Genomic DNA, 24,905 nt, shown 5'->3' on the forward strand with positions numbered 1-24,905 from the left:
TAATTGAGGAAAATATGTAATAAAATATATTAAAAAAAAAAGATTTGCCATCATGGTAGTCAAGGCTACACACTTGGAATGACAACATAAGGTGAAATAAATTTAGTAATTAATATTTTTGAGCTATTTAAGCTCAAAAGTTTTCTTGCTGATATACAGTTTATTTTGTTATTGTTGTTCAGTTTAAAGCTATTTAAACAACAATTATTTTGCTTGAGGTCAAATTTAGTAATTTTGTCCTCTGAGGAGTTAAAATATATTTTAAAAAGATTTATTTAGCTGGGCAGTGGTGGCGCACGCCTTTAATCCCAGCACCCAGGAGGCAGAGACAGGTGGATTTCTGAGTTTGAGGCCAGCCTGGTCTACAAAGTGAGTTCCAGGACAGCCAGGGCTATACGGAAAAACCCTGTCTCAAAAAAAACAAAACAAAACAAAAAAAAAAGATTTATTTATTTTATGTGCATGAGTGTTTTGCCTGCATGAATGTCTATGCACCACATGCCTGCCTGGTGTTGGAGAAAGTCAGAAAAGAATTTCAGAACTCCTGGAACTGGAATTAGGGATGGTTGTAAGCCACCATGTGGGTCCTACGAAAAGAGAGCCCTGTTCTTCTGTAAGAGTAGCAAGGGCTCTTAACTGATGAGCCATCGCTCTAGCCACCCCACCCATTGTGTATGAGTTTTTGAAACACATACACAAATTTCTCTTGATAAAAATAATGTGTAACAGATTGTAGCAATAATTTCAAGATACTATTTTGGTTTGTTTTTACTTTTGCCTTTGTAAAATAACCTTAGAGCTGCACATAACATATCCCTGCCTAGAGCATAAAAATAGTTGAGGTACATTAAACATTTTATCATTTATGTGTACATTTTGGTTCAATATATGAAAATCTATCAGTGTAATCTACTACATACACAAACTCAAAAAAACCACATGATCATCTCATTAAATGCCGAGAAAGAATTTGACAAAATTTAACACCCCTTCATGGTAAAAGTCTTGGAAAGATCAGGAATTCAAGGCCCATACCTAAACATAGTAAAAGCAATATACAGCAAACCAGTAACCAACATCAAATTAAATAGAGCATTCCCTAAAATCAGGGACAAGACAAGACTGCCCATTCTCTCCCTATCTATTCAATATAGTACTTGAAGTTCTGGCCAGAGCAATTAGACAACAAAAGGAGGTCAGAGGGATACAAATTGGAAAGGAAGAAGTTAACATATCACCCTTTGCAGATGATATGATAGTATACATAAGTGACCCCAAAAATTCCACCAGAGAATTCCTACAGCTGATAAACAACTTCAGCGAAGTGGCTGGATGTAAAGTTAACTCAAACCAGTCAGTGGCCTTCCTCAAAGGATAAACAAGCTGAGAAAGATATTAGGGAAATAACACCCTTCACAATAGTCACAAATAATATAAAATACCTTGGTGTGACTCTAAGGAAGTAAAAGATCTGTATGATAAGAACTTCAAGTCTCTAAAGAAAGAAATCGAAGAAGATCTCAGAAGATGGAAAGATCTCCCATGCTCATGGATTGGCAGGATTAATATAGTCAAAATGGCTATCTTGCCAAAAGCAGTCTACAGATTCAATGCAATCCCCATCAAAATTCCAACTCAATTCAACACAGAGTTAGAAAGGGCAATTTGCAAATTTATCTGGAATTACAAAAATCCTAAGATAGCAAAAACTATTCTCAACAATAAAAGAACCTCTGGTGGAATCACCATCCCTGACCTCAAGCTGTACTACAGAGCAGTTGTGATAAAAACTGCATGGTACTGGTACAGTGACAGACAGGTAGTTCAATGGAACAGAACTGAAGACCCAGAAATGAACCCACACACCTATGGTCACTTGATCTTTGACAAAGGAGCTAAAACCATCCAGTGGGAAGAAGACAGCATCTTCAACAAATGGTGCTGACTCAACTGGAGGTTAGCATGTAGAAGAATTCGAATTGATCCATTCTTATCTCCTTGTACAAAGCTCAAGTCTAAGTGGATCAAGGAACTCCACATAAAACCAGAGACACTGAAACTTATAGAGGAGAAAGTGGGGAAAAGCCTCGAAGATATGGGCACAGGAGAAAGATTCCTGAACAGAACATCAATGGCTTGTGCTGTAAGACCAAGAATCAACAAATGGAACCTCATAAAATTGCAAAGCTTCTGTAAGGCAAAAGACACTGTCAATAAGACCAAAAGGCAACCAACGGATTGGGAAAAGATCTTTACCAATCCTAAATCCAATAGGGGGCTAATATCCAATATATATAAAGAACTCCAGAAGTTGGACACCAGAAAACTGAACAGCGCTATTAAACAATGGGGTACAGAGCTAAACAAAGAATTCTCAACTGAGGAATTACCGAAGGGCTGAGAAGTACCTGAAAAAATGTTCAACATCCTTAGTCATCAGGGAAATGCAAATCAAAACAACCCTGAGATTCCACCTCACACCAGTCAGAATGGCTAAGATCAAAAATTCAGGTGACAGCACATGCTGGCGAGGATGTGGAGAAAGAGGAATACTCCTCCATTGCTGGTGGGATTGCAAGCTTGTACAACCACTCTGGAAATCAGTCTGGCGGTTCCTCAGAAAATTGGACATAGCACTACCTTTTCTGGTTAGGCTAAGTGTTGTCCCCTTTTCCTCTCACTTCTGAGTTAATAGATAACTATCAAACATTTAGGTAAGCTTATTGACTTACATAATAACCCTGTGCACAATGCTTTTCTTAGTTTGTAATATTTGATCTGTATTTATAAAATATAAATCTAGTCAGATGGAGGGAATGATCTTACAGAATTAAAGATTTTAGGAGTTGAGTAGTTACATGCTGAGGAGTTGTAAGTTCTTTTGAAATGAAATTTTACTCATAATGTATATGTGTGTGTGATTATGAACACATGGTATACCTATGTACATGTAGGCAGGCACTCATACAAATAAAGCTTAAAAAAACAACTTCTAGTGGGCTGAAGAATTGGCTCAGATGTTAAAGAGCATTTTTAGCTTCTACAGAGAACCTGAATTTGGTTCTTAGCTTCTACCTCAGATTGCTTAGAGCTGTCAGTAACTCCAGCTCCCTTGAATCTGACACCCTCTTTTGGGCCCCATGGGTACTAGTTCACATCCCACCCACATGTTGTCCTAGTAACTTGCCAGAGCGAACTGTACAAACATCTGTTCGTCCCATATAGGGCTTGAGTGAGACCAAAGAAACAATACTGCCAACATGGAGTTTGGGGGACCAATCTAAACCATTGCTGTTACTTATAGCAGCTGGGGTGAGGAATTATGTCCATTAGCAAGAGCATCTTTCAGAGTGGCTACAACAAAGAACAGTGGTTATCCTCAGCTATTGTCCTATTTACTCATGGAGGGGAATGTCTCAAGAACCTGCCTTGTGAGCATTCCATCCTCTTCAAGAGGAACCATTGATGGCCCCAACCTTGTGAAGTCTTGTGTGGGTGACTACAGTTCAAGACTGCAGGGGTCATAGGCCTGGGGGAATGTGTAAGTGGGTGCAGGGGCTAATGAGGAACCCTTGATGACGTTTGTCTTTTTCCCTTGGTGATAGATATTCTGAGATGAGATAGGATCTCAGTGAGGCTTTTCTTTTCTTTTTATTCTCTCCCTTCCTCCTAGCCTTCTCTTCTTTCCTTCCTTTCTTTGAGACTGTCTCTCATGTAGCCCAAGTTGACCTGAAGTGGGGGCAGGGGGGGAGGCTGGCCTTGAGCTCACACATCCTGGTGTCTTTGCCTCCTAAGTGCTGGAATTATAAGTGTACACCACCACACTTAGCTTCAATGTGGCTTTGTGTTTCTTTGATGGCTAAGACACTTTGACATCTTCCCTGTATTGGTTATCTGTACTTCTTATTTTGAAAAGTGTGTCGTTCACTTGTCCATTTACTGATTGGGTTACTTGTTCCAATTTAAAAAAAATTAAATTCTTTATATATATTCTAGATACTCAGTTCCACATGAAGGGCTAGAGAGGTGGCTAAGTCATTAAGAGCATAAACTGCTTTTCCCAGCTTGTATGTCAGTTTTCAATAAATACCTGTAACTCCAGTTTCAGAGTGATCCTACACCTCTGGCTTTCATGGACACATGCACTCATGTGCACATACTCATGTACAGACACATAATTAAAAATAAATCTTTAATTCCCTGTGGAATGAATAGTTAGCAAAGTTTTTCTCACATTTTGTAGGCTATACATTTATTCTGGCAATTTTTTTTTCTGTGCAGAAGCTTTCAAATTAGATACAATCACATAAGTTAATTTTTGCTATTATGTCCAGGGTTAATGGAGTCATATATTCAGAACCTCTTTGCCTAGGTTTCCATTTTGAAGTATTTTCCAACCTTTTCCTCTAGCAGTTTTAGAGTTGCAGATGTTACATTAGGAGTTTTGATCCATTTGAGCTGATTTTGTTTGGGTTGAGAGGGATGTAGTCTAGATCTCCTGTGTGTGGAAATGGATTTGCTTCAGTTCTGTTTGTTAACAAGCATGTTTTTGGCACCTCTCTTAAACTAGGTGGACATAGGTGTATGGTTTTAGATTTTATTCTATTTCTCTGTGTGTCTGTTTTTGCATCAGTATCTTGTTAGAATGACTCTGTAGGATATTTTGAAGTGTTGTGCTTCTAGCATTGCTGGTTTTGTTTAGGATTGCTTTGGCCTTATTGAGACTTTTGGGCTTCCGTATGAATTTTAAGAGTTTGTTTAAAGTTCTGTGAAGAGTGCCATTGGACTTTGGATGTTGAGTACAAACACATCTGTAGATGGTGTTTTTATGACCATTTTAGCAATTCTCCTGATCTGTGACCTGAGATTTTCTTTTATCTTTTAATGAATTCATTATTTTTCTTCTTTTAAAAAATTCTTTCATTGTATATGTTTCACTTCTTTGGGTAGGTTTATTTCTAGATTTAATTTTTTTAAAAGCTTTTGTGACTAGGATTGTTTAATTTTTTTCTCAGCAATTTTGTTATTAGTGTATACAAAAGCCACTGATACATCCTGCTACTTTACTAAATGTATTTATAAGAGTGTTGTAGACTTTAGGCCTTTCTAAGAATAGAATCATATCATCTGCAAAAGCGATAATTCTTGTTTTCTTTTTTATCTTTCACCTGGCTTTTGGCCAAGATTTTAAGCACTGTACTAAATAAGAGTAATGAGAGTTGGCCCCTTCCTTGTTTTAGACTAGAAACAGTTTCAGTTTTGTCTGTTTGTGTTGACTACTGTAATTGGCTATAGTCTATATTGTGGCTCTTCAGTCCTTAGTTTCTTTGGAGTTATCATAAAAGGGTGTATTGAACTTTGTTAAACAGCTTTCTGCATCTGTTGTGATGACCATGCTAATTTTGCCCTTGTTCTGTTATACTATTCCATGTATTTTTGAACAGGGTGCAGGCGCGCGCGCACGCGCACATACACACACACACACACACACACACACACACACACACAGAGGATTTATTAGAATGGCTTACAGGCTGTGGTCCAGTTAGTCCAATAATGGCTGTTTTCTCACTAGAAGGACAAGAATATGGTGGTAGTTCAGTCCAGGAGGCTGGATGTCTCAGCTGGTCTTCAGTATGTGTTGGAATCCAGAAGAAAAAGGTTTTAGTATCCTTAAAGAGTGCTTTAGCTGGAAGATAGACAGATTAGCTAGTTAGAGTGAGGGAAAGCAGGCCAAAGCAAGTTTCCTTGTAGTAAGTCCTTTTATGTAGGCTGCCACTAGAAGGTGTGGCCCAGGTTTGGGTGAGTCTTCTCAGCTCAAATGCTTGAGTTTTAGTTGATTCCAGATGTAGTCAGGTTGACAGCCAAGATTAGCCTGTTTGCTTTTGAGAATAATTTGAGGAGCAGTAATGTTATTTTATCCTTTATTACCACTTCAGTATTATTGCTCATTATAGATCTGATTAGGTTTTTTTTTTTTTAATATATATTCTCATGGTTTCATTTTGTTAGGTCATGGGTATTTAGAAATTAGTCTGTTTCTTTATTTTCCAATTTATTGCAATTCCTTTTTCAAAGTATTATTTATTGATCCCCTGAGTTTCACTTCATACTTTATTAATTTGGGTCTGTGCGTTCTTGGGCTAAGTATTTCTCTACCTCATTATTTTTTCAAAGAACCAACTCTCTTTTCCTGACATTTAGGAGGAGTATCATCCCTTTTGTCCTTTTGTCACCATTTCATTTGTGGAATTTATTATCTCTAATTTTGGGGCCTGGCTTATTTTTGTTTAAGATTCTGAGGTACATTGTTAGGTTTTACTTAAAAATGTTTTTTGAGACAAGGTTTCTCTGTGTGGTCCTGGCTGTTCTGGAACCTGCTCTGTAGACCAGGTCTCAAACTCAACAGAGATCCAGGTGACTCTGCCTCTCCAGTGCTGGGACTAAAGGTGTGTGCCACCATGCCTGGCACAAGTAGTAGATTTTAATGAATATAGTAAATGTAAACACTCTCACCTCTGAAAAGGAGCACAAATGCCCTTGTTGGAATGATATGTAGATTGCCACATTTTCAGTGTTATGGAAAATAAAAGCAAACCACATCACCTGGCTTGGGGATGGTAGCTCAGTTGGTAAAAATGCTATCTTAGCATGGTAAATGTTTAATCTCCAGCACTGCATAACCAGACATGACGTTGCATGCCTATAATTCCAGCATTTGGAAGGTGGAGGCAGGAGGATGAAACATTCAAAGTCATTCTCTGCTACCTAGAAAGTTTGAGTGCAGTCTGAGATAGGTAAAACCCTGTTTTAAAACAGAAACCAGAACCCTACCAGATTATTAGAGTTGTTGTTGTTCTTCTTCTTCTTAAAAACAAACAAAAACCCAAAAACCAAAACTGTTCTAATCATTAATCCCCGTGACCCCACAGTTGCGAGTTTTATGTATTAACTCTTTTCCCCACTTTTTCCACTTTAATAATCTTCGGTAACTGCTGTAAAGGACGAGTTTTCAGTAGTTCCTGGATGTTCTTAAAAGAACCAGTGGTTTGAAGGTAGCACTGAGAGGAATTCTCCATCAGCCAAGTCTCTGCTTGCTTTATAAGGCCAGAGCTTCGTTTTTGGACTCCTTGATGCTGTATCAATCACCTTTTCTCCTGGCACACACAGCAGTCTACATACTCTTTTTTTTTTTCCCCGAGAGACAGGGTTTCTCTGTGTAGCCCTGGCTGTCCTGGAACTCACTTTGTAGACCAGGCTGGCCTCGAACTCAGAAATCTGCCTGTCTCTGCCTCCTGAGTGCTGGGATTAAAGGCAAGCGCCACCACGTACATACTCTTCTTATATTACAGCTCTAATTATTTGTTAACTGTCCCCTGGCTCTGTGAGCTCAAGGTTAGAGACTTGTGTTTTTTTTTTTTTTTTTTTTTTTTGGGTTTTTCAAGTCAGGGTTTCTCTGTGTAGCCCTGGCTGTCCTGGAACTCACTCTGTAGACCTGGCTGACCTTGAACTCAGAAATCCGCCTGCTTCTGCCTCCCAAATGCTGGGATTAAAGGTTTGTTATTTCTCTTCAATACCATACACAGAATTTATCTCAAACAGATACTAGATAAATTACAACTGAAGACACAAAAACGCTAGGCTGGGACAGCATTTGTAAAGTTATTTTTATTTAAAAATGTAAATTTCCTGTAAATGTGAAACAATTGTTTGCTCAGATCTCATTTTGTCATTCCCATACTCGGGAGACTTCCATGAGGATGAAAACCAATCCAAACTCCCGTGTGACCAGCACTGCCCTTGTGATTGCTTCCTTGCCCACTTCTGCCATTTTCAGTTGTCCCACACTCCATCCGCATGGACCACTTGTGCCTCTCAAGTGCCTTGATGGCGAGCGAGGGTCAGCTCCGCTGTCTTACTCAGTCCTGACTGTTCTTACCTTCATGCTAGGTGCTCCTTTCCTGTCACGGTTTTACTTAGGATGCTTATTCCTATATGACATGCTCTTGTTTTTAGCTAGTTTTAGTTCATTGTAAGACTTTAAAACATACTTAATAAATACTAAAACTGATGTATATAAGAATACTTTACATATTGTCCCTTATTGGAGAAATAGAAGTACGTTCTCTAATTTATTGTTGGGAAATCCATGTAGACAAGAGCAGTGTTTGTCTTTGTTGCATTAGCTTTTCCTGGAGTGATAAAAGCAAACACCCATTCTCCCCAGGTAAGACACCAAGGACAGACTGAGTAACAGTTCCACCAAAGTCCAGCTTGGTGAGCTCATGTGTTTATTGGCTTATTACAGAGGGGTGAGGGGTTACTTACAGGACTGTAGGTAACTCAAACAGCAGTATCACTAGGTCTCATCCCATTATGGTGACTTCTTCATGGCTGCGTGTTCCAAGCACTATATACTCTATGGCCTCCTGAAACTATCTGCAGCTTATACAAAGTCAACATACAGCTGGAAGGGAGGTTTAGGCAGAAGTGGCTGGAATCTCAGGTGAGGGTCTTTTGCAGTTAGTCACAGCTGCTCTGGTGAAGATGGTAAAGGCTGTTGGGAAGACAGAATTCTACACTTCTAGTCATCATGGCCTCCTAGTACTGAGAAGAATGTCCGGACATATATGCATGTTAAGTGGAGGTATGTGAACAAGCAATTTGGAGGCTTGTTTTGGTTTTAAAGGTGAGAAGCCAGTATCTTGCCATGTTTTGTTGCTTGCAGTTTTTTTTCTTCCTCTCTCCCTCCTTTCCTCTTTCTTTCAAGATAGTCTCACTCTGGGAGTGAACTCATTACAGCATGTTCTACCACACTTGATGAGCAGGGCTTATTTTGATTAATGTTTTAGGTTAGCAAGGTTCCTTTCCTCAATGTCACTTCTAAAAATTACAGTAGTAAAAATTAAAAGCACTGGTTGCTCTTCCAGAGGACCCAGGCTCAATTCCCAGCACCCACATGGTGGCTTACAGCTGACTGTAACTCCAGTTCTAGGAGATCTGATACTCTATTCTGGTCTCTGCAGACACTGTGTATGCACATTGTGCACAGAGGTCTATGCAAGCAAAACACACATACACATAAAAAAATTAAAAATACTGCTAGGTGTGGTGGTGCACTCCTTTAATCCCAGCACTTGGAGGCAGAGACAGGCGGATTTCTGAGTTCAAGACCAGCCTGGTCTACAGAGTGAGTTCTAGGACAGCCAGGGCTATACAGAGAAACCCTGTCTCGAAAAAAAAACAAAAATAAAAAACCTAAAAAAAGTCATAGTAATTTATAATGTCCATTTTCCCAAGAAAGCTGAGACTCTTCAGATGTTTGCAGTGTATTTTGTTCTCAGCAGAACCTTCAGGACTGAGCACCGGCCATTTGCTGTGTTTTGAGGGAGGAGGAGTTATGAAGAAGCACCCACTTCTCAGGCTCAGCGTGTGAGTGGAATGGAGGATGCTCACTTGCATTGCCCTGGGTTGACTGCTGCGAGCGCGTCCCTTGCAGGATGGCAGCTTCAGAAACAAGTCTGTTGCTCCACTTGCCTTTCACCATTGTTAATAAATACCTGCTCTAGGCCTGCATCTGGGGAGAACCTGTGATCTCTTAGACAGGGAGACAGCTACTGGGGCACAAGAGGACCTTATAGGCATTAGGCTTTGTGGGTTATTGTTTTACTTCCCCATCCTCCTTAAATAGGGACAGGCATGCACGCATTTGTGTATGTATGTTGATCTTTAGTGTTTTACTGGATGGGATTGATTGGGGCAAATTTAGGGAAATTGGACTCCAGTAATTTTAGAATTTGTAGTTAGCTTACAAAGAAAATGTTGGAGGAAGGCATTTACTATTAAAGCTAAGCATTTCATATTCGCATGAAATGTGACTGATCTTTATTGTTTCTGCTGTGCTGTGTACTCCAGATTAGTTGGCAGTAAGCTGAAGGCGATTCTTCTGTGTCTGCTTCCTGCTTTACCACAGCAGTGCTAGAACTACAGGTGTAAAACCCTGCGTCCTTTACAGGAGTTAGTGATAAAAGTTGGGTTGTCAGGCTTGTATAGCAAGTGACTTTTACCTGGTGAGACATCTCATTGGCCCCAAACATTGGTTTATGCGTGGGATGCTTAGTAAGGGATATCAAACATGGCACTCCAGTTCTGTTGTAGAATTTCCAAAGAATTTTTATTTGTAATCTTAAGATATTCTGTGGGTGAAGTTTACAGTGTTGTGAGATTTTTTTTTCCCTCGAGGAGACAAACAGTGCCTGCTTCCTCATAAAAGCCCAGTGATAAACCAAAGTAGGATTCCACCAGAATTCACCCTGTGGGAATCAGTGAGTTTGTTACCTTTATTCACAAAGCATGGGTGAAGGGCTACAGGTAGGAGGAGGCTGAGTGCCACTCTCCAAGATCTTCTGCAGTTAGGGCAGAATTGCATACAAATGGCTAACAGGAACAGGGGAGTTTCCCAAACTTCTTTACTTACTCTCCTCCCATAAGGGAATGTTAAATGACCACAGGGTCTATCAAGATTGGTACTTGCAAGCAGGCTCAGCTGATCTCATGAAGATGGTGGCTGTTTACCTTGGAGAAAAGTATTACCTATCTTAACAGTCAAAATTTGTGATTATTATCTCTTGTGTGCCCCCCCCCCCCNCTGGCCAGCAAGAACGATGCTGCAACAGGATCCTTCGGCACACGTTTATTTGGAGAGCTTGATTGCAGAGGCGAAGAGACCCCAAGCCCAGAACTGGTGCTGCTTATATAGGCCTAGGAGAGGCGTGTCTCACACCCGGATTGGTTGTGCTTGGGTTATGCTTACCACCTCATTTGCATGCCTACATCTGATTGGTTAACTTCTCTCTCATCTGATTGGTTAACTTGTCTCTCATCTGATTGGTTAATTTTGGTTAATTCTCAAAACCTCATCTTGGCAAAAAAAACTTTACTGCCTATGTATGCGTGGTGGCCAGCGGAAGCCAGCACCACCCTGCAATGGCACATGTGGCTTCCCACAATTATCCTCTTTTGGAAAAACTTTAGAATATCCCTCGGTTTATGTTCACACTTCTCTGTGTATTGTTTCCATTAAAGTGCTTTCCTAACCTATGAAAGAAACTTAAATGGAGTCACTAAATAACAGGGAAGACAATCAAGTGGAGCAGTAATAGGAGGGGGTTACCTCTAGTTGAGTCATTGGCTCAAGGGGCCTTGTGTCGAAGCCCCAAACATCTCAGGTTATTGCCAAGGCTATTTGTTGCTCTCTACAAACTGTTGTTCTCTACAAAGTGAAGACAAATCCTTACATATCTCATTGAACACAAAGAAGTTGAGCTGGTGCTTAAGCAGGTAGAGCCTTCACTCTTAATGACTACTTGTTCACAGTACTGGAAGGTATTCTGCACGATACCCAAGGAGAAAGGTAACAGTAGCCAAACTACAAACCCTGTGATCTACATCAGTGATCTGACTGCATGGTATGCTTTTGTAGTAGTGGCAGTCACTGTGGGAGTAACCAGCTACTATCTGCTTGGATTTAAGCCCATGTCACAAGATGGAACCCATGGCTGACACTGTTTAGGTGGCCAAGAACCTGAGACTGGTTATGTCATGAGTTTAGGGGAAAACTAAATACTATTTTTCTGCTAAAGGAATAAAATGACTCCTAATGGTAGTCTGCTCTACCCATAGGTCAGTGCCTCCCTGGGCCATCATCAGAGAAGCTTCCACTTACAAGTACAGGGGAGCTAACCCAGAGACCCACAACTGGGCAGTGTTGGCAAAGTGAGAGACTTTGGAACACTCAGCACTAAATGGGATGTCTTTATCAAACCCTTCCTTTCGGGACTTGGAGCTATGTGAAAGAGGAGGCAGAAAATTCTAAGAGCCAGAGGGATGGACGACTCCTAGGAAATGGTGCCTTCAGACCAAGAGGACTGTTACACAAGTCAGTTCACAGAGCCTGGCAGCATGCACAGGGCCTGTACAGGGTCCCAGTGCTGAGAGAGGGAAGTGGACATGGGGTTCCCACCATTAATCAAGAATCTATCGTCATTTGACATCCACTTGCAAAGGAAAGTTAGTTTCCTCTAGTGGGATCACACTGGGTATATTAACCACATTTAGGGATAGGCCCCATGCCAGCAGTAGATAGCCCTGCACAAAACAGACAATGATGTTGTTAGATTTTTGTCACATATGACTTTGCTTGAGCATTTTTTCTTACTAGTCTTTTGCTTATATATCATGGCTTCCAATTTTGTGTTTTTATGGGTCTCGGGTGGGGTGTGTGTGTGTGTCTGCTTACATTTCTTTTTTTGTTTGTCTTTTTAAAATTTTGTTTTGTTTGCCTGTTTAAAGAGAGAGGAAGAAAGGGCATGGAGTTGGGTGGGTAGGAGGTGGAGAGGGTCTGGGAGCAGTTTGGGGAGGAAAATCCATGATCTGAATATATTATATAAATTTTTTTCAATTAAAAATCCAAAAATGCTTTTCTAAAAAGTGTTTTTTTTAGAGGGCTGGGGGAGGGTGCTGTGGCTATAGCTCATTGTTAAGAGTTCTTGCCTACCATGTCTTTGATTCCTAGCACCATATAAATGGAGCACGATGGGTACACATTTGTAATACCAGAATTTAAGAGATGGAGCCTGGAGGATCAGAAGTCCACAGTCATTTTTGGCTACTTACTAGACCCTATAGGTGCCTTTCCCTGTGCCAGACCTTCTCATTCAAAGTGTTCTCATTCTTCTGTGGCCTTTTTGACATTTATTTTGTTGTTCTAGCAACTTTTGTTTTAACTCATGAAGGTAGACAAAAGGATGTTAGAGCCTTGACTTAAGACAACTGTACTCAAAGTCCAAGTATTACAGAATTTCTAGAGATGTTCTGTGCAAAAGAAATGCGGACGTTAGCAGTATATTGGTTACTTTAACAGTTGTCACCAAATACCCTGATAAAAACAGTGTAAGGGACAAAGTGGTTTATTTTGGCTCATGGGTTAATAGGTTTGTTCAGTCTCGGTGGGACGGTCTTGGCATCAGGAGGTTGAAGGACCTGCTGGTCACATTGGCACTCACTGTGTGAAGCAGACTGATGCACACTGGTGCTCAGCTCGCCTTGTATACAGCCCAGAACCCCCGGGAATGAATGGTGTGACCCATAGTGGGTTGGTTACCTCACTTGATAACCTAATCAACCTAATCTCTCACAGGTGTGCAGAAGCTTTTCAGTTGATTGAGGATTCATCAAGTTGACAATTGAGATTAGCTACCATAAGCAGCTGTTTAGGGTTAATCTAGTTTTTTCGTACTTTGAAAGACTTATGAACAGGGCAACCTGGCAAGTTGTGCCGTACAATGTTTACACAGCAGGTGTGTGTGTGTGTGTGTGTGTGTGTGAACATAAATTGGGGACATCTTGCTGGGTGGTGGCTCACGCCTTTAATCCCAGCACTTGGGAGGCAGAGGCAGATAGATTTCTGAGTTCGAGGCCAGCCTGGTCTACAGAGTGTGTTCCAGGACAGCCACAGCTACAGAGAAGCCCTGTCTCGAAAAACAAAACAAACAAAAAAAACAAACAAACAAAAATTGGGGACATCTCTTAACTTGATAGTATTTCAAGAGGACTGAGAGCCAATCAGATTGCTTCCAGATGCTACCTAAGGAATTTACAGGGCCTCTTTGATGGCCTCTCCAATTCTTCTACCAGCTATACTGGGCATATTAGGACTAGACATTAGTGAGTTAGGTATCTCTATCTAATATAGAAATGCAATCCTGAATGTTAAGTAGCTGCGGTGTGAAGAAGGTTCTAGGAGGTGTAAGGAATGCACAGTTGATTAAGTTCTATGCCCTTGAGACATGATGTGAAGGAGCTTGTGATTTAAGCGCTGTCAGAACGCAACAACATGACTCTGGTAGATGGTGACAGAGATATAGGCTATCATCTTTGTAGAGTTGTTTTAAGAAACAGTTATTGTGGGATTAAAGATTAGAGAGTTAATTGGTCTAAGGATACTTAATTGTATTGTTTTGTTAGTGTAGAAATTAGTGTGGATATTGTGTTGTTGGTGTAGAAATTACTAATAGACTTAAATAATGGTTTTTGTATTGTTTTCAGACAAGATTAGACCTCAGACTTGCCATGTAACAAAGGATGACTTTAGAACTTTTGCTCTTCCTGTCTCCATCTCCCAAGTGCTTGGATTCTAGGTATGTACAACTATACCAGGCAAAATACTTCAAGTTTTAATGGAGAAAGTAATTTTTAATAAAGTAATTTCATATTTCCTTTTAAAATAACGTACTAAGCCTTGAGCTTGTGCTGCACCCTCATTAATGTAATTGTTTAATTTTCGTGAGGTTCCTACTAGTTGTCCTTCTGAAAGTAGAGGCAGCCAGAGCCATCTCATGGCAGTTAGACCCAGGACTGTGGGCAGGTCCACAGACTGCCTGACATCAGGAACTGTTAATGTGTGGCTGTGAACATAGCAGCACAGTAAGAGTTACAGTGCATGGTAACTGGCCCCACGTTTAGAATTTTACGTCATTTCTAATGCTCCCGTTCCTCTCTGGTTGCTGAGGGAGGGTTATGTGCTTATGTATTAGTCATTTGCTGTTTTGATTAATGTTCTGTGTGCTTCAAAGTATTTTCCTTTTTCTGGCATAATAAAATATTTTTATTAATTTCTAAAACGAAGTTAATTGTAGCAGAATGGAAGGAAAAGGTCCAAAAGTTGAATTTCTGTCTGTTACTGGAGCATACTGGTGGAGTTGCAAGTTTTAGAAGAAATGAAGTGCTCTCTATTACAGCATGCTACTTTGCTGTTTATACTTTAAAGGCACTTATTGCAATTTGGTTTTTCAGATAGTGTTTGTAGTGTTAATATTTTGCTAGAAAATTAATTTTGCTTTAATTAAAGACTTAATGCTTTCTTAAAAATTTTAAACTGCATTTATTAATTTGTATGTATGTGCCGGTGAGCGCATGAATGCTGTGACATCCATGTGGTAGTGTGGAGGTTAGAAAACAGCCCATGAGAATCAGTTCTCTCTTTCTACCTTGGGATTCAAAACTGAGCTTAGTGTGTTTACAGCTAAGCCATCTCACCACCTCAAGGGATGGGGAAGGACAAAAAATTTAGGTTTTTCTGTGCTGGTTAATTTTTTGTCAACTTGACATACGCTTGAGTCATCTGGGAAAAAGGAAACTCCACTAAGGAGATGTTTAAGAGTGGCCTGTAGGCCAGTCTGTGGGACATTTATTTGTGATTGATGATCTATGAGGGTCTAACTTACTCTCATTGGTACTATCCCTGGGCTGGTGGTCCTGGGTTGCATTAAATAAAAATGTAGCTGAGGTGCTAGGGAGATAGTTAGGCAGATAAAGGTGCTTGTCACCGAACATGATCTGAGTTCCACTCCCCAGGATCCATTTGTTGGAAAACAGGTTGTCTTTGTCACAGTTTGTCCTGGCCCTCCCATGCATGTCATGTTATGTCCTCCACCCCCCATAAATAAGTGTGAAATAAAAAAATCAAGCTAAGGAAGCCATGGAGAACAAGCCAATAAGTAGCATTCTTTCATGGCCTTTGCCCACCTCCATGTTTCTGGCCTGACTTCCTTGGTGGTGGAGGAAATGACCTAAAAGTCCATAGGCTAAAATAAATTCTTCTTCCCCAAGTTGGTTTTGGGTAGTGTATTAGCACAGTAGAGAGGCAAATAAAGACTTTTTCCTTCCTTCCCTCCCTCTTCCCCTCCCTCCCTCCCTCCCTCCCTTCTTCTTTTCTTCCATTCTTTTCTTCGTTTTCTTTTTCTTCTCTCTCCTTTTTTAAAGCCCTGATTAGCCTGGAACTTGCTATGTAGACCATGTTCTGCCTGCTTTTGCTTCTATACTGCTGAGATTCAAGGTGTGTGTGAACCAAACTTGGATCCTCTGCAAGAACACTAAATGCTTTAAACTACTAACTCCTTATTTCTCTGTTGTGTTTTGCACATGTCCCATGTGGGTGGAAGTCAGAGGACAGCTTTTGGGAGTTGGCTTTCTTTCCAAGTGCCAGGATTGAACTCAGGTTGCCAGGTGTCTTAGGGTTTTACTGCTGTGAACAGACAACACTATGACCAAGGCAACTTTTTTTTTTAAATTAAACTAATAAAATTTATTTTAAAATATACAATTCAGTATTATATTTTTTGTCATCAAAATAATTTAAAATAGTTAAATGCTCTTAAATATACATGATGTCTTCTGAAGCTAAAGGTAGTATACACTCAACTGTTTTTAAAATCTATTTGGAGCATTAAACAGGACAGAAGTAGGAAAAAATCTGTTATGAAGCCATCTATGAAAGGAAATTGTGACAGGTTCCTGATTAGACAAACCGTTCCATCTCCAAGGGAAAATACGCAGTGTAACTGTGGCTTCATAGAATGAATTGGGTAGAGTTCTTTCTGTTTCTATTTTGTGAAACAGTTTGAAGAGTATTGGTATTAGGTCTTCTTTGAAGGTCTGATAGAATTCTGCACTAAACCCATCTGGTCCTGGGCTTTTTTTTTTTTTTTTTTTGGTTGGGAAACATTTAATGATTGCCTCTTTCTTTAGGGGTTATGGGACTGTTTGGGTGGTTTATCTGATCCTGACTTAACTTAGGTATATCTGTCTAGAAAATTGTCCATTTCATCCAGATTTTCCAGTTATGTTGAATATAGGCTTTTATTGTAGGATCTGATGATTTTTTTAATTTCCTCAGTTTCTGTTGTTATGTCTCCCTTTTCATTTCTGATTTTGATAATTTGGATACTGTCTCTGTGTCCTCTGGTTAGTCTGGCTAAGGGTTCATGTATCTTGTTGATTTTCTCAAAGAACCAGCTCCTGGTTTTGTTGATTCTTTATATAGTTCTTTTTGTTTCTACTTGGTTGATTTCAGCCCTGTGTTTGATTATTTCATGTTGTCTCTTGGGTGAATTTGCTTCCTTTCGTTCTAGAGCTTTTAGGTGTGCTGTCAAGCTGCTAGTGTGTGCTCTCTCTAGTTTCTTTTTGGTGGCACTCAGAGCTATGAGTTTTCCTCTTAGCAATGTTTTTATTGTGTCCCATAAGTTTGGGTATGTTGTGCCTTCATTTTCATTTAATTTCATTCTTTATTTCTTCCTTGACAAAGTTATCATTGAGTAGGGCGTTGTTCAGCTTCCATGTGTGTGTGGGCTTTTTGTTGTTTTTGTTGCTATTGAATATCAGCTTTAATCCCATGGTGATCTGGTAGGATGCATGGGATTATTTCAATCTTCTTATATCTGTTGAGGCCTTTTTTGTGACCAATTATATGGTAAGTTTTTGAGAAGGTACCATGAGGTGCTGAGAAGGTGGTATTTTTGTTTTGTTTTAGGATGAAATGTTCTTTAGATATCTGTTAAATCCATTTGGTCCATAACTTCTGTTAGTTTCACTGTGTCTCTGTTTAGTTTGTGTTTCTATGATCTGTCCACTGATGAGAGAGGGGTGTTGAAGTCTCCACTGTTATTGTGTGAGGTACAATGTGTGCTTTGAGCTTTAGTAAAGTCTCTTTAATGAATGTGGGTGCCCTTGCATTTGGAGCATAGATGTTCAGAATTGAGAGATCCTCTTGGTAGACTTTTCCTGTGATGAGTATGAAGTGTTCTTCCTTATCCTTTTTGATAACTTTTGGTTGGAAGTTGATTTTATTCAACATTAGATTGGCTACTCCAATAATTCCTAGCTTGAAAATTAATCTAGGCTGTGTTAAAGTTTATGATGATTCTTTTTTCTTTCGCTTTACTATTCTAGGGATCAAACTCAGGGTATTGACATGCCAGGCAGGTGCTGCTACCCCTGAACTACCTTCTTCACTAGCCCTGGGTATATATCTTTATTCATCTACTCACTCTGTAAACATATGTTGAGGGCCATTCCCACCCCTCCTTTAAAAAAAGAATCTTGGAGCTGGAGAGATGGCTCAGCAAGAGCACTGACTGCTCTTCCGAAGGTCCTGAGTTCAATTCCCAGCAACCACATGGTGGCTCACAACCACCCGTAATGAGAGTCTGAAGTCAGCTACAGTGTACTTATGTATAATAAATAAATCCTTAAAAATAAAAAAAGAATCTTGTCCAATCTTGCCTTGAATTTGCAATCCTCCTGCCTCAGCCTCCAGATTGTTGGTATTATAAACGAGTCCCATGTCTGCCCTTAAGAGTCCACTACTGGGCTATAGGGGTGGCTTAGTGGGCTAAAGGTACTCTATATGTCAAGACTGATGACCTGAGTTTAATCTCAGGATTTCATAGTAGAAGGAGAGAACCTCAATGCCCACAAGTTGTTCTCTGACCTGCATACATTTGCTGTAGTGCACAATAAATAGATCTTTAAAAAACAAAATTTATCTCAGTCCAGTGCTGAGAGAACCCAGAACATACCCTGGTGACGCTTGATTTTTGTGGAACAGGTATAAAGAATATAGCTTTGCTGAATAAGGTTTAAAATACACTGCATGCACTGTTGTCCTTTAGAGCTTTTTTACAAAGGAAGACCCATTATTGGGAACAGTGCTCAGGTGTGTTTATTATTTTTTGTTTACTGATTCATTGGGTTATAGTTCTAAAACCTTCTTATTGATAGTTAGCTGTCTTCTTTCCTATGCTGAGGCTTTAGAGCATACAGTAAAGTGTCTAAGAGGAAATGAGAGAAGATTAGAAAATCCATTTTTTAAAAGTCTTTCACATAAAGTATTTTTCTTGTTTTCTCTTTTGGATGGCCAGTAGATTAGTATAGTTGTGAAGGAATTTAGGTTTTGAATTTGCCTTTCACTTATGGGTTGTGTGTAAATGAAATAATACAGTTTCTTTATATTTCCATCCTTTGACCTTTAAAATGGGAATGTTTCAGGTGTTGACTGGGTGGGTGACTTACGTTGCATTGTGCTTGGTTTAGTGATCACTAATGTCAGCTGTTCCTCCCTCACTGCAGAACAGTCTATTTAAAGAAGAATATCCTTTATAAATAAACGGTGTTCCTCCTTGAAGTAATTAAAGTAGCTATTATTTAAAAGTATCAAGATGATGAGAGCATTTTTGGTGAGAGTAAATATAGTAATAAACTTAGTTACACATATTGAGCATCTTTAATTTGAATTGTTCATTAGGGATGCTCACTGGCAAAGTCTATGCAAATGTTCTAGAATCTGAAATTTAAAACACTTCTGATGTAATTTAAAACCACTATTAATAATTACAATTACAATTTATACACTTTAAAAATCAATTCTATACACTTACTGCTTCTATTTCTCTTCTTTTCTTTCTACCTTTCTTTCTTTCTCCCTCCCCCCCCCCCACCCCCAATTTTTTTTTTTTTTTTAAAGAAAGGGCCTCTCTATGTAGCTCAGTGTTTTAGTTAGGGTTTTATTGCTGTAAACCAAGGCAACTCTTATAAAGAGTTTGCACATTTAATTGGGGCTAGCTTACAGTTTATCATCATGGAGGGAAGCATTGCAGCATGCAGGCAGACGTGGTGTTGGAGCAGGAGCAGAGAGTTCTACATCTTAATCTGTTTGAAGGCATCCAGGCACAGACTGGTATCCTCAGGCAGCTAGGAGGAAGCTCTCTTCCTCAATGGGTGGAGCCTGAGCATAGGAGGAGACCTCCAAAGCCCATCCCCACAGTGATACATTTCTTCCAACAAGGCCACACCTCCTAACTGTACCACTCCCTATGGGCCAAGCATATTTAAACCACCACACCCTGGCTGTCCTAGAACTCTTTGTAGACCAAACTGTCCTCAAACTCAGATACCTGCCTATCTCTGCCTCTGGAGTGCCTAGTAAAGATGTGAGCCAATATGTCCAGCTAGATCATTAACTATTACAAGATGTAGTATTAGTTAAAAACAAAACAAAACACAATTTTTTGTCTTCTTCTTGGGACAGAGCTTTTGTAGTCCAGATGACAGGAATTCACTGTGACCCTGAATTTTTACGCTTTTTTCATCTCTCTCTCTCTCTTCTCTCTTCTCTCTTCTCTCTTCTCTCTTCTCTCTCTCTTCTCTCTTCTCTCTCTCTTCCTCTTCTCTCTCTTCTCTCTCTCTCTCTCTCTCCTCCTCCTCCTCGTCCTCCTCCTCCTCCTCCTCCTCCTCCTCCTCCTTCTTCTTCTTCTTCTTCTTCTTCTTCTTCTTCTTCTTCTCTCTCTCTCTCTCTCTCTCTCTCTCTCTCTCTCTCTCTCTCTCTCTCTCTCTCTCTCTCTCTCTCTCTCTCTCTCTCTCTCTGATTATAGCCACCATACCTTCATTATAGTACTGGGGATTCAAACCAGAGCAAACAAGCTGACAACTAAGGTATGTACCCAGGTCTGTCAAATACAGATTATTTACAGGAAGAGATCTTTTACTTGTACTCTATCAGTTATTTGTTTGTCTCAGTAATTTATGATGCTGCTGATACATTACAGATCATACATTTAAGGATTTTTCATCCTTATACTGAAAATCATGACTCTGTCTTTTTATATATGGTAAACTGCAGGCATGTCTTCATAGGTGGAGTTTGTTTTATGTCTGGAGTAGTAGTTCTGTAAATAAAGGGAATGCCTGTTACACTGAATAAATTCAAGATTCCACGAGGAATCTGTTATTTGGATTATTTTTAATCTGGTGGCACAGTTCTTATATTTAATATCATGACTTTTTTTTTCATTTTTCTGGTAGAAAAGTAAATTCAAACCAGCTGTTGATAGCACCAACTGTACCCAAGGTGTTATTTTAGCTTGTTTTAGGGTTATCTTGGCTTCCTTTTTGTTTTTCTTATTTTAAAAATGCTCTCTGAAGAATTTTTTCATTTAAAGGATTAGAATAATGACCACCTTTATCACTTTAAATACAAGCCATTGTAATGTAAAAGCTATAACTTAGCCAGTTTTATGAGTGGGTTGTCCTGTTTCCTTTTAAGGCTTCCTACTAGAAGAGATGGAAAGTGTGTTTCGGCCATCATCATAATAAAACCCGTGGCACAGCAGTTCACAGAGCAGTTGCTGGAGGACTGCTGCCTCAGCTGCTTTACTTTACACTGTGCTTTAGGATTTTGCAATGATAATAGGAAATATTTGTAATTTTTTAATAACAAAGTTTTCTTTGTATTTTGTGAATAGTTTTTTTTCTTCAGAATTTAACAGTTTCAATGCGTTTTTATTTCTTAGTTGAGGAATTGTGATCGTTTGAAGGTTCATTGACTTCGTCGTGTTTTTACACTTCTTTGTCTGCATTACACACTTGTTAATTTTCCAGTCTTAGTTAGTGATCTCCTTGGCAACAATCATACCCAGCCGCTTATTCCTATTGCATGTGCATTTTACAGTGTTTTTGCTTAAGCACAGGGTCTTCGTATGTTGGGCAGGCACTCCACCATTGAGCTGTATCCAATCCCTAATACCAGGTGTTCTTTTGCTTTTTGACATACACAATAGCTCATTAAATGTTCTCTGAGAAATGGGTGTAAATAACAATTAAAATGCATAAGATTTAAAAAAGAAAGTAGTTACATATCACCTATAGTGCTGTGCTATGGCTCTCTGTGCTTTGTGGTAGTAAGTTATAGTCACTGCTATGGCTCTCTGTGCTTTGTGGTAGTAAGTTATAGTCACTGCTAACGGTGCTATGATTCGTTGCCTGCATGTGAAGAAAATCTTTCATTTCTGCAGGCTAGTCAAAGTAAATATGAAACCTTATCTTCATCATACTCAACTCTTGGATTCTCTTTGTGTGCCTTAGAACTCCAAAAACAAAAACCAAAACAAAACAAAAAGAAAACCTTTTATAAACAGTGGTACTAAGATAAATTGCTTAAGGATAATTGCTTAAAGATAAATGCATTTTAAGAAATTTGCCTTGTTTTGCCCTGGTGATTTTTTAGTCAACAGTTGTAAGATAAGAGAGTGGGTGCATTTATTTTAACATTCAGGAGATACTGACGGAGAAAAACTTAGAAGTTAAATAAGTCCTGTTTTACAGTGATGATATTCTTAGAACTCTTGGAGTAGGGAAGTACTGTGAGTGCACAGGATATGGAAAAGCATGTGTGCTGGGTTATTCTCAGCCATGGCTGGAAATAACTGAAATAGCGTATGGGAGAGGCTTAGGTTTTGGATTTAGACTTGAATTCTGAGTAGGTTTCTTGGTTTTGTTGGAGCCTTGGCTTCCTAGTTGTAAGCCTATCATTATACAGTGCTTGCTTCAGGTGTGTGAAAATGAAATGAGACATGTCTGAAGTGTTGGAAGGTTAGCCTTGGCTCTTTGCAGTGTCTCATTAGAGGGTCTGCTTCCTTTATGTAAAGGGAAGGATGGAGTGAAGGATGATGGTTCTTCTTCCTCCTCTCCTCCTCCTCTTCCTTCTCCTTCTCCTCCTCCTCCTTCTCTTCCTTCTCCCCCTCCTCCTTCTCTTCCTTCTCCTTTCTTCCCCTCCTCCTTCCTTCCCCTTCTTTCCCTCTTCCCCCCTTTTTCCCCTCCCCCTTCCCCCTTTCCTCCTTGTTCTTCTTGTTCTTGTTCTTGTTAACTATGTAGTTGTAGTTGGTCTGGGATTTGTTATGTAGAATAGGCTGGCCTCAAACAAGAGAGAACCACCTGTTTCTGCCTCCTGAGTACTAGAATTAAAGGCATGCACCACCATGCCAGATTTGCTAGAATGGTTTCTTAGTATGGAAAGTTATTTGATTGGAAAGTCTACTTTTTAGGATTACCTAGAAGTGGTATCACATCTTAACTTGTTAGAAGTGACTGTGAACCACTTTGACTATGTACTATATGGAAGACATTGCCAAACAGCTATCTTATTACTTTAATAGATATTCTGTAAAAAATGATTTCATGGCCTTATAGATAAGTTAGTTTCTTCACCATTATTATAGAATCCTTGGTTAAAACAAAACAAAACAAAACAACCCCCCCCAAACCCTTAAACAAGGACGGGTTTCTTGTGGGTCAAGTTTTCAGAGGTTCAGCCCATGTTAGCCATGCATGAACTTGGGAAGAATATTATAGCAGTGGGGGCATGAAGGAGAGGTAAGTGAGTAGTCTTTGCCACATGTGCCTGCCATTATGACAGGAAAGAGTCAGTCTCGCAAGGACCTGTTTCCAGTGACCTACTTCCTTGTGGAGGTTCATGAACTTAAGACTATTCTAAAATAGTGCCACCATTTTAAAATTCCAAATGGATACACACATGTTTGTAGTGAAGCTACATCTATGACTTATTTTAAAGGGCTATCCATCATTTAAAAATTGCTAGTGTTTGTTGTGTGTATGTGTGGATGTTTGCATCTGTGTGGGTGCATTTATACATATGTGTATGAGGTTCAAGGTTGATATCAGGAGCTATCCTTGATGGTTCTCTACCTGATTTTTTGAGGTTGGAAAAAGAGAAACCCTAGAAATCTTCAAAATACTCTTTTGGAGGAATTTAATTTGAGCGTAAACTACTGTTTTTTTTTTTTTTTTTTTTTTTTTGTTTGTTTGCTTGCTTGCTTGTTTTAATGCCCTAATAGAAAACAATATTGTATTTATCTACTATTCTTTAATAATTTGAAGAAAAATGTGTTAATGACTGCCCTAGTTTCCTTTCTGTTGTGAGAAATACCATAACCAAAAGCAACATGAGGAGGAGAGACTGATTTGGATTGTTCCTGATCATGGTTGATCATTGAAGGAAGTCAGAACAGAAACTCAGAAGCAGGCAGGAACCATGATGGAAAGCAGTCTGCCTGGCTTGCTCAACTTTCTTTCTTAGCCACCTGTCCAGGGGTAAGTGGATGGGCCCTTCCACAGCATCTTTAATCAAGGAAATGTACCCAAACCCCACAACATCTAATAAAAAAGCCATGCCATGGTTCTCACAGCTTTAATTTTAGGGTTCAGAAGGCAAAGCAGGTAGATCTCTATGAGTTCCAGGCTAGCTAAGGCCTGTCTCAAAAAACCCAGACTAAAACAAAACAAAAAGAAAGAAAATGTCCTGCAGACATGCCCATAGACCACACTGATGGAGGCAGTTCCTTAGCTGAGTTTCTTCCTCCCAGGGTTGTATAGGTCTCTGTGGAGTTGGCAGAAACGAACCAGCACAGTGGCCTCAGGTGGGTTCTTTGAGTTGATTTTACGTTTTGGGTGTTGTTTGTCCTGAGCCATTGGCTGTGCTTTGGCCAACTCTATTTGTTTCCTACACAGTTTAAATACAACAAATTAAACACCAGTCTTGCCCTTCAAAATAATTTCCTACACAGCAGCTAACTTTGAAACAGATGAGAAGAGTTTCCTACGCAGTGCTTTAGTTGTTTTTCTCTGGAGGGGATATTAATAACCAGCACTTCCTTTTGTATTTTTCATTTGCAAATAATGACTTTAAAAATTCTTGGTAGCTTTTTTATGACTCAGATATATTTTTTTGGTATAATTTTGTTTAAAATCAAAAGACATACTAAAATTGTTGTAAAAATGATTTTTAAAAATGAAACATGAAAGCATTATGGAAAACATGTTTTCTGTAAAGCATGAAAACATTATCAGTATAGACACTATCATTATATGTAATTTTTGAAGGGAGTCTGGCCAGCTTGAGCATTGGTGAACATGGCTCTGGCAGGCATCGCCCTTCTCCATTATTCCCTCTGTCTTGCTAAAAACCATTGAATTACTTTCCTAAAGGTAGCCACCAAGGTCTATTCCTGTATTTGGCCAATTTCTCCTGCTGAGGCTGACCACCAAGATTCAACTATCAAAGTATTAAAGTCCAGCAGTCAGAAACCCCCTTGGCTGACCTAATTAACACGCCCAATTAAACACCTCATCCTAATATGGGGTTTTCTCATTTTTCCTTTATAAAATGATATCTTCCAATGGGCCATGTCTGTCTTCTCTCTATCCAGATGTAATCC

The 24,905-nt window shown here is 39.5% G+C and overlaps 1 long non-coding RNA gene across 2 annotated transcripts in view; it reads left to right on the forward strand.

The window, feature by feature from the left end:
* The window catches only part of LOC115029257, a 36,801-nt gene extending 12,424 nt beyond the window's left edge, over positions 1 to 24,377 (forward strand). Inside the window, exons 2-4 of one of the 2 annotated variants that reach the window (XR_003834837.1) lie at positions 14,107 to 14,198; positions 20,268 to 20,328; positions 23,594 to 24,377. This is a non-coding gene — a long non-coding RNA (uncharacterized LOC115029257). The remainder of the gene's footprint in view (positions 1 to 14,106; positions 14,199 to 20,267; positions 20,329 to 23,593) is intronic. The other variant, XR_003834838.1, reaches the window with a different exon arrangement.
* Positions 24,378 to 24,905: the final 528 nt, after the last annotated feature.

This window comes from Mus caroli, chromosome 14 (assembly GCF_900094665.2).
Source record: "Mus caroli chromosome 14, CAROLI_EIJ_v1.1, whole genome shotgun sequence".
Taxonomy (NCBI): domain Eukaryota; kingdom Metazoa; phylum Chordata; class Mammalia; order Rodentia; family Muridae; genus Mus; species Mus caroli.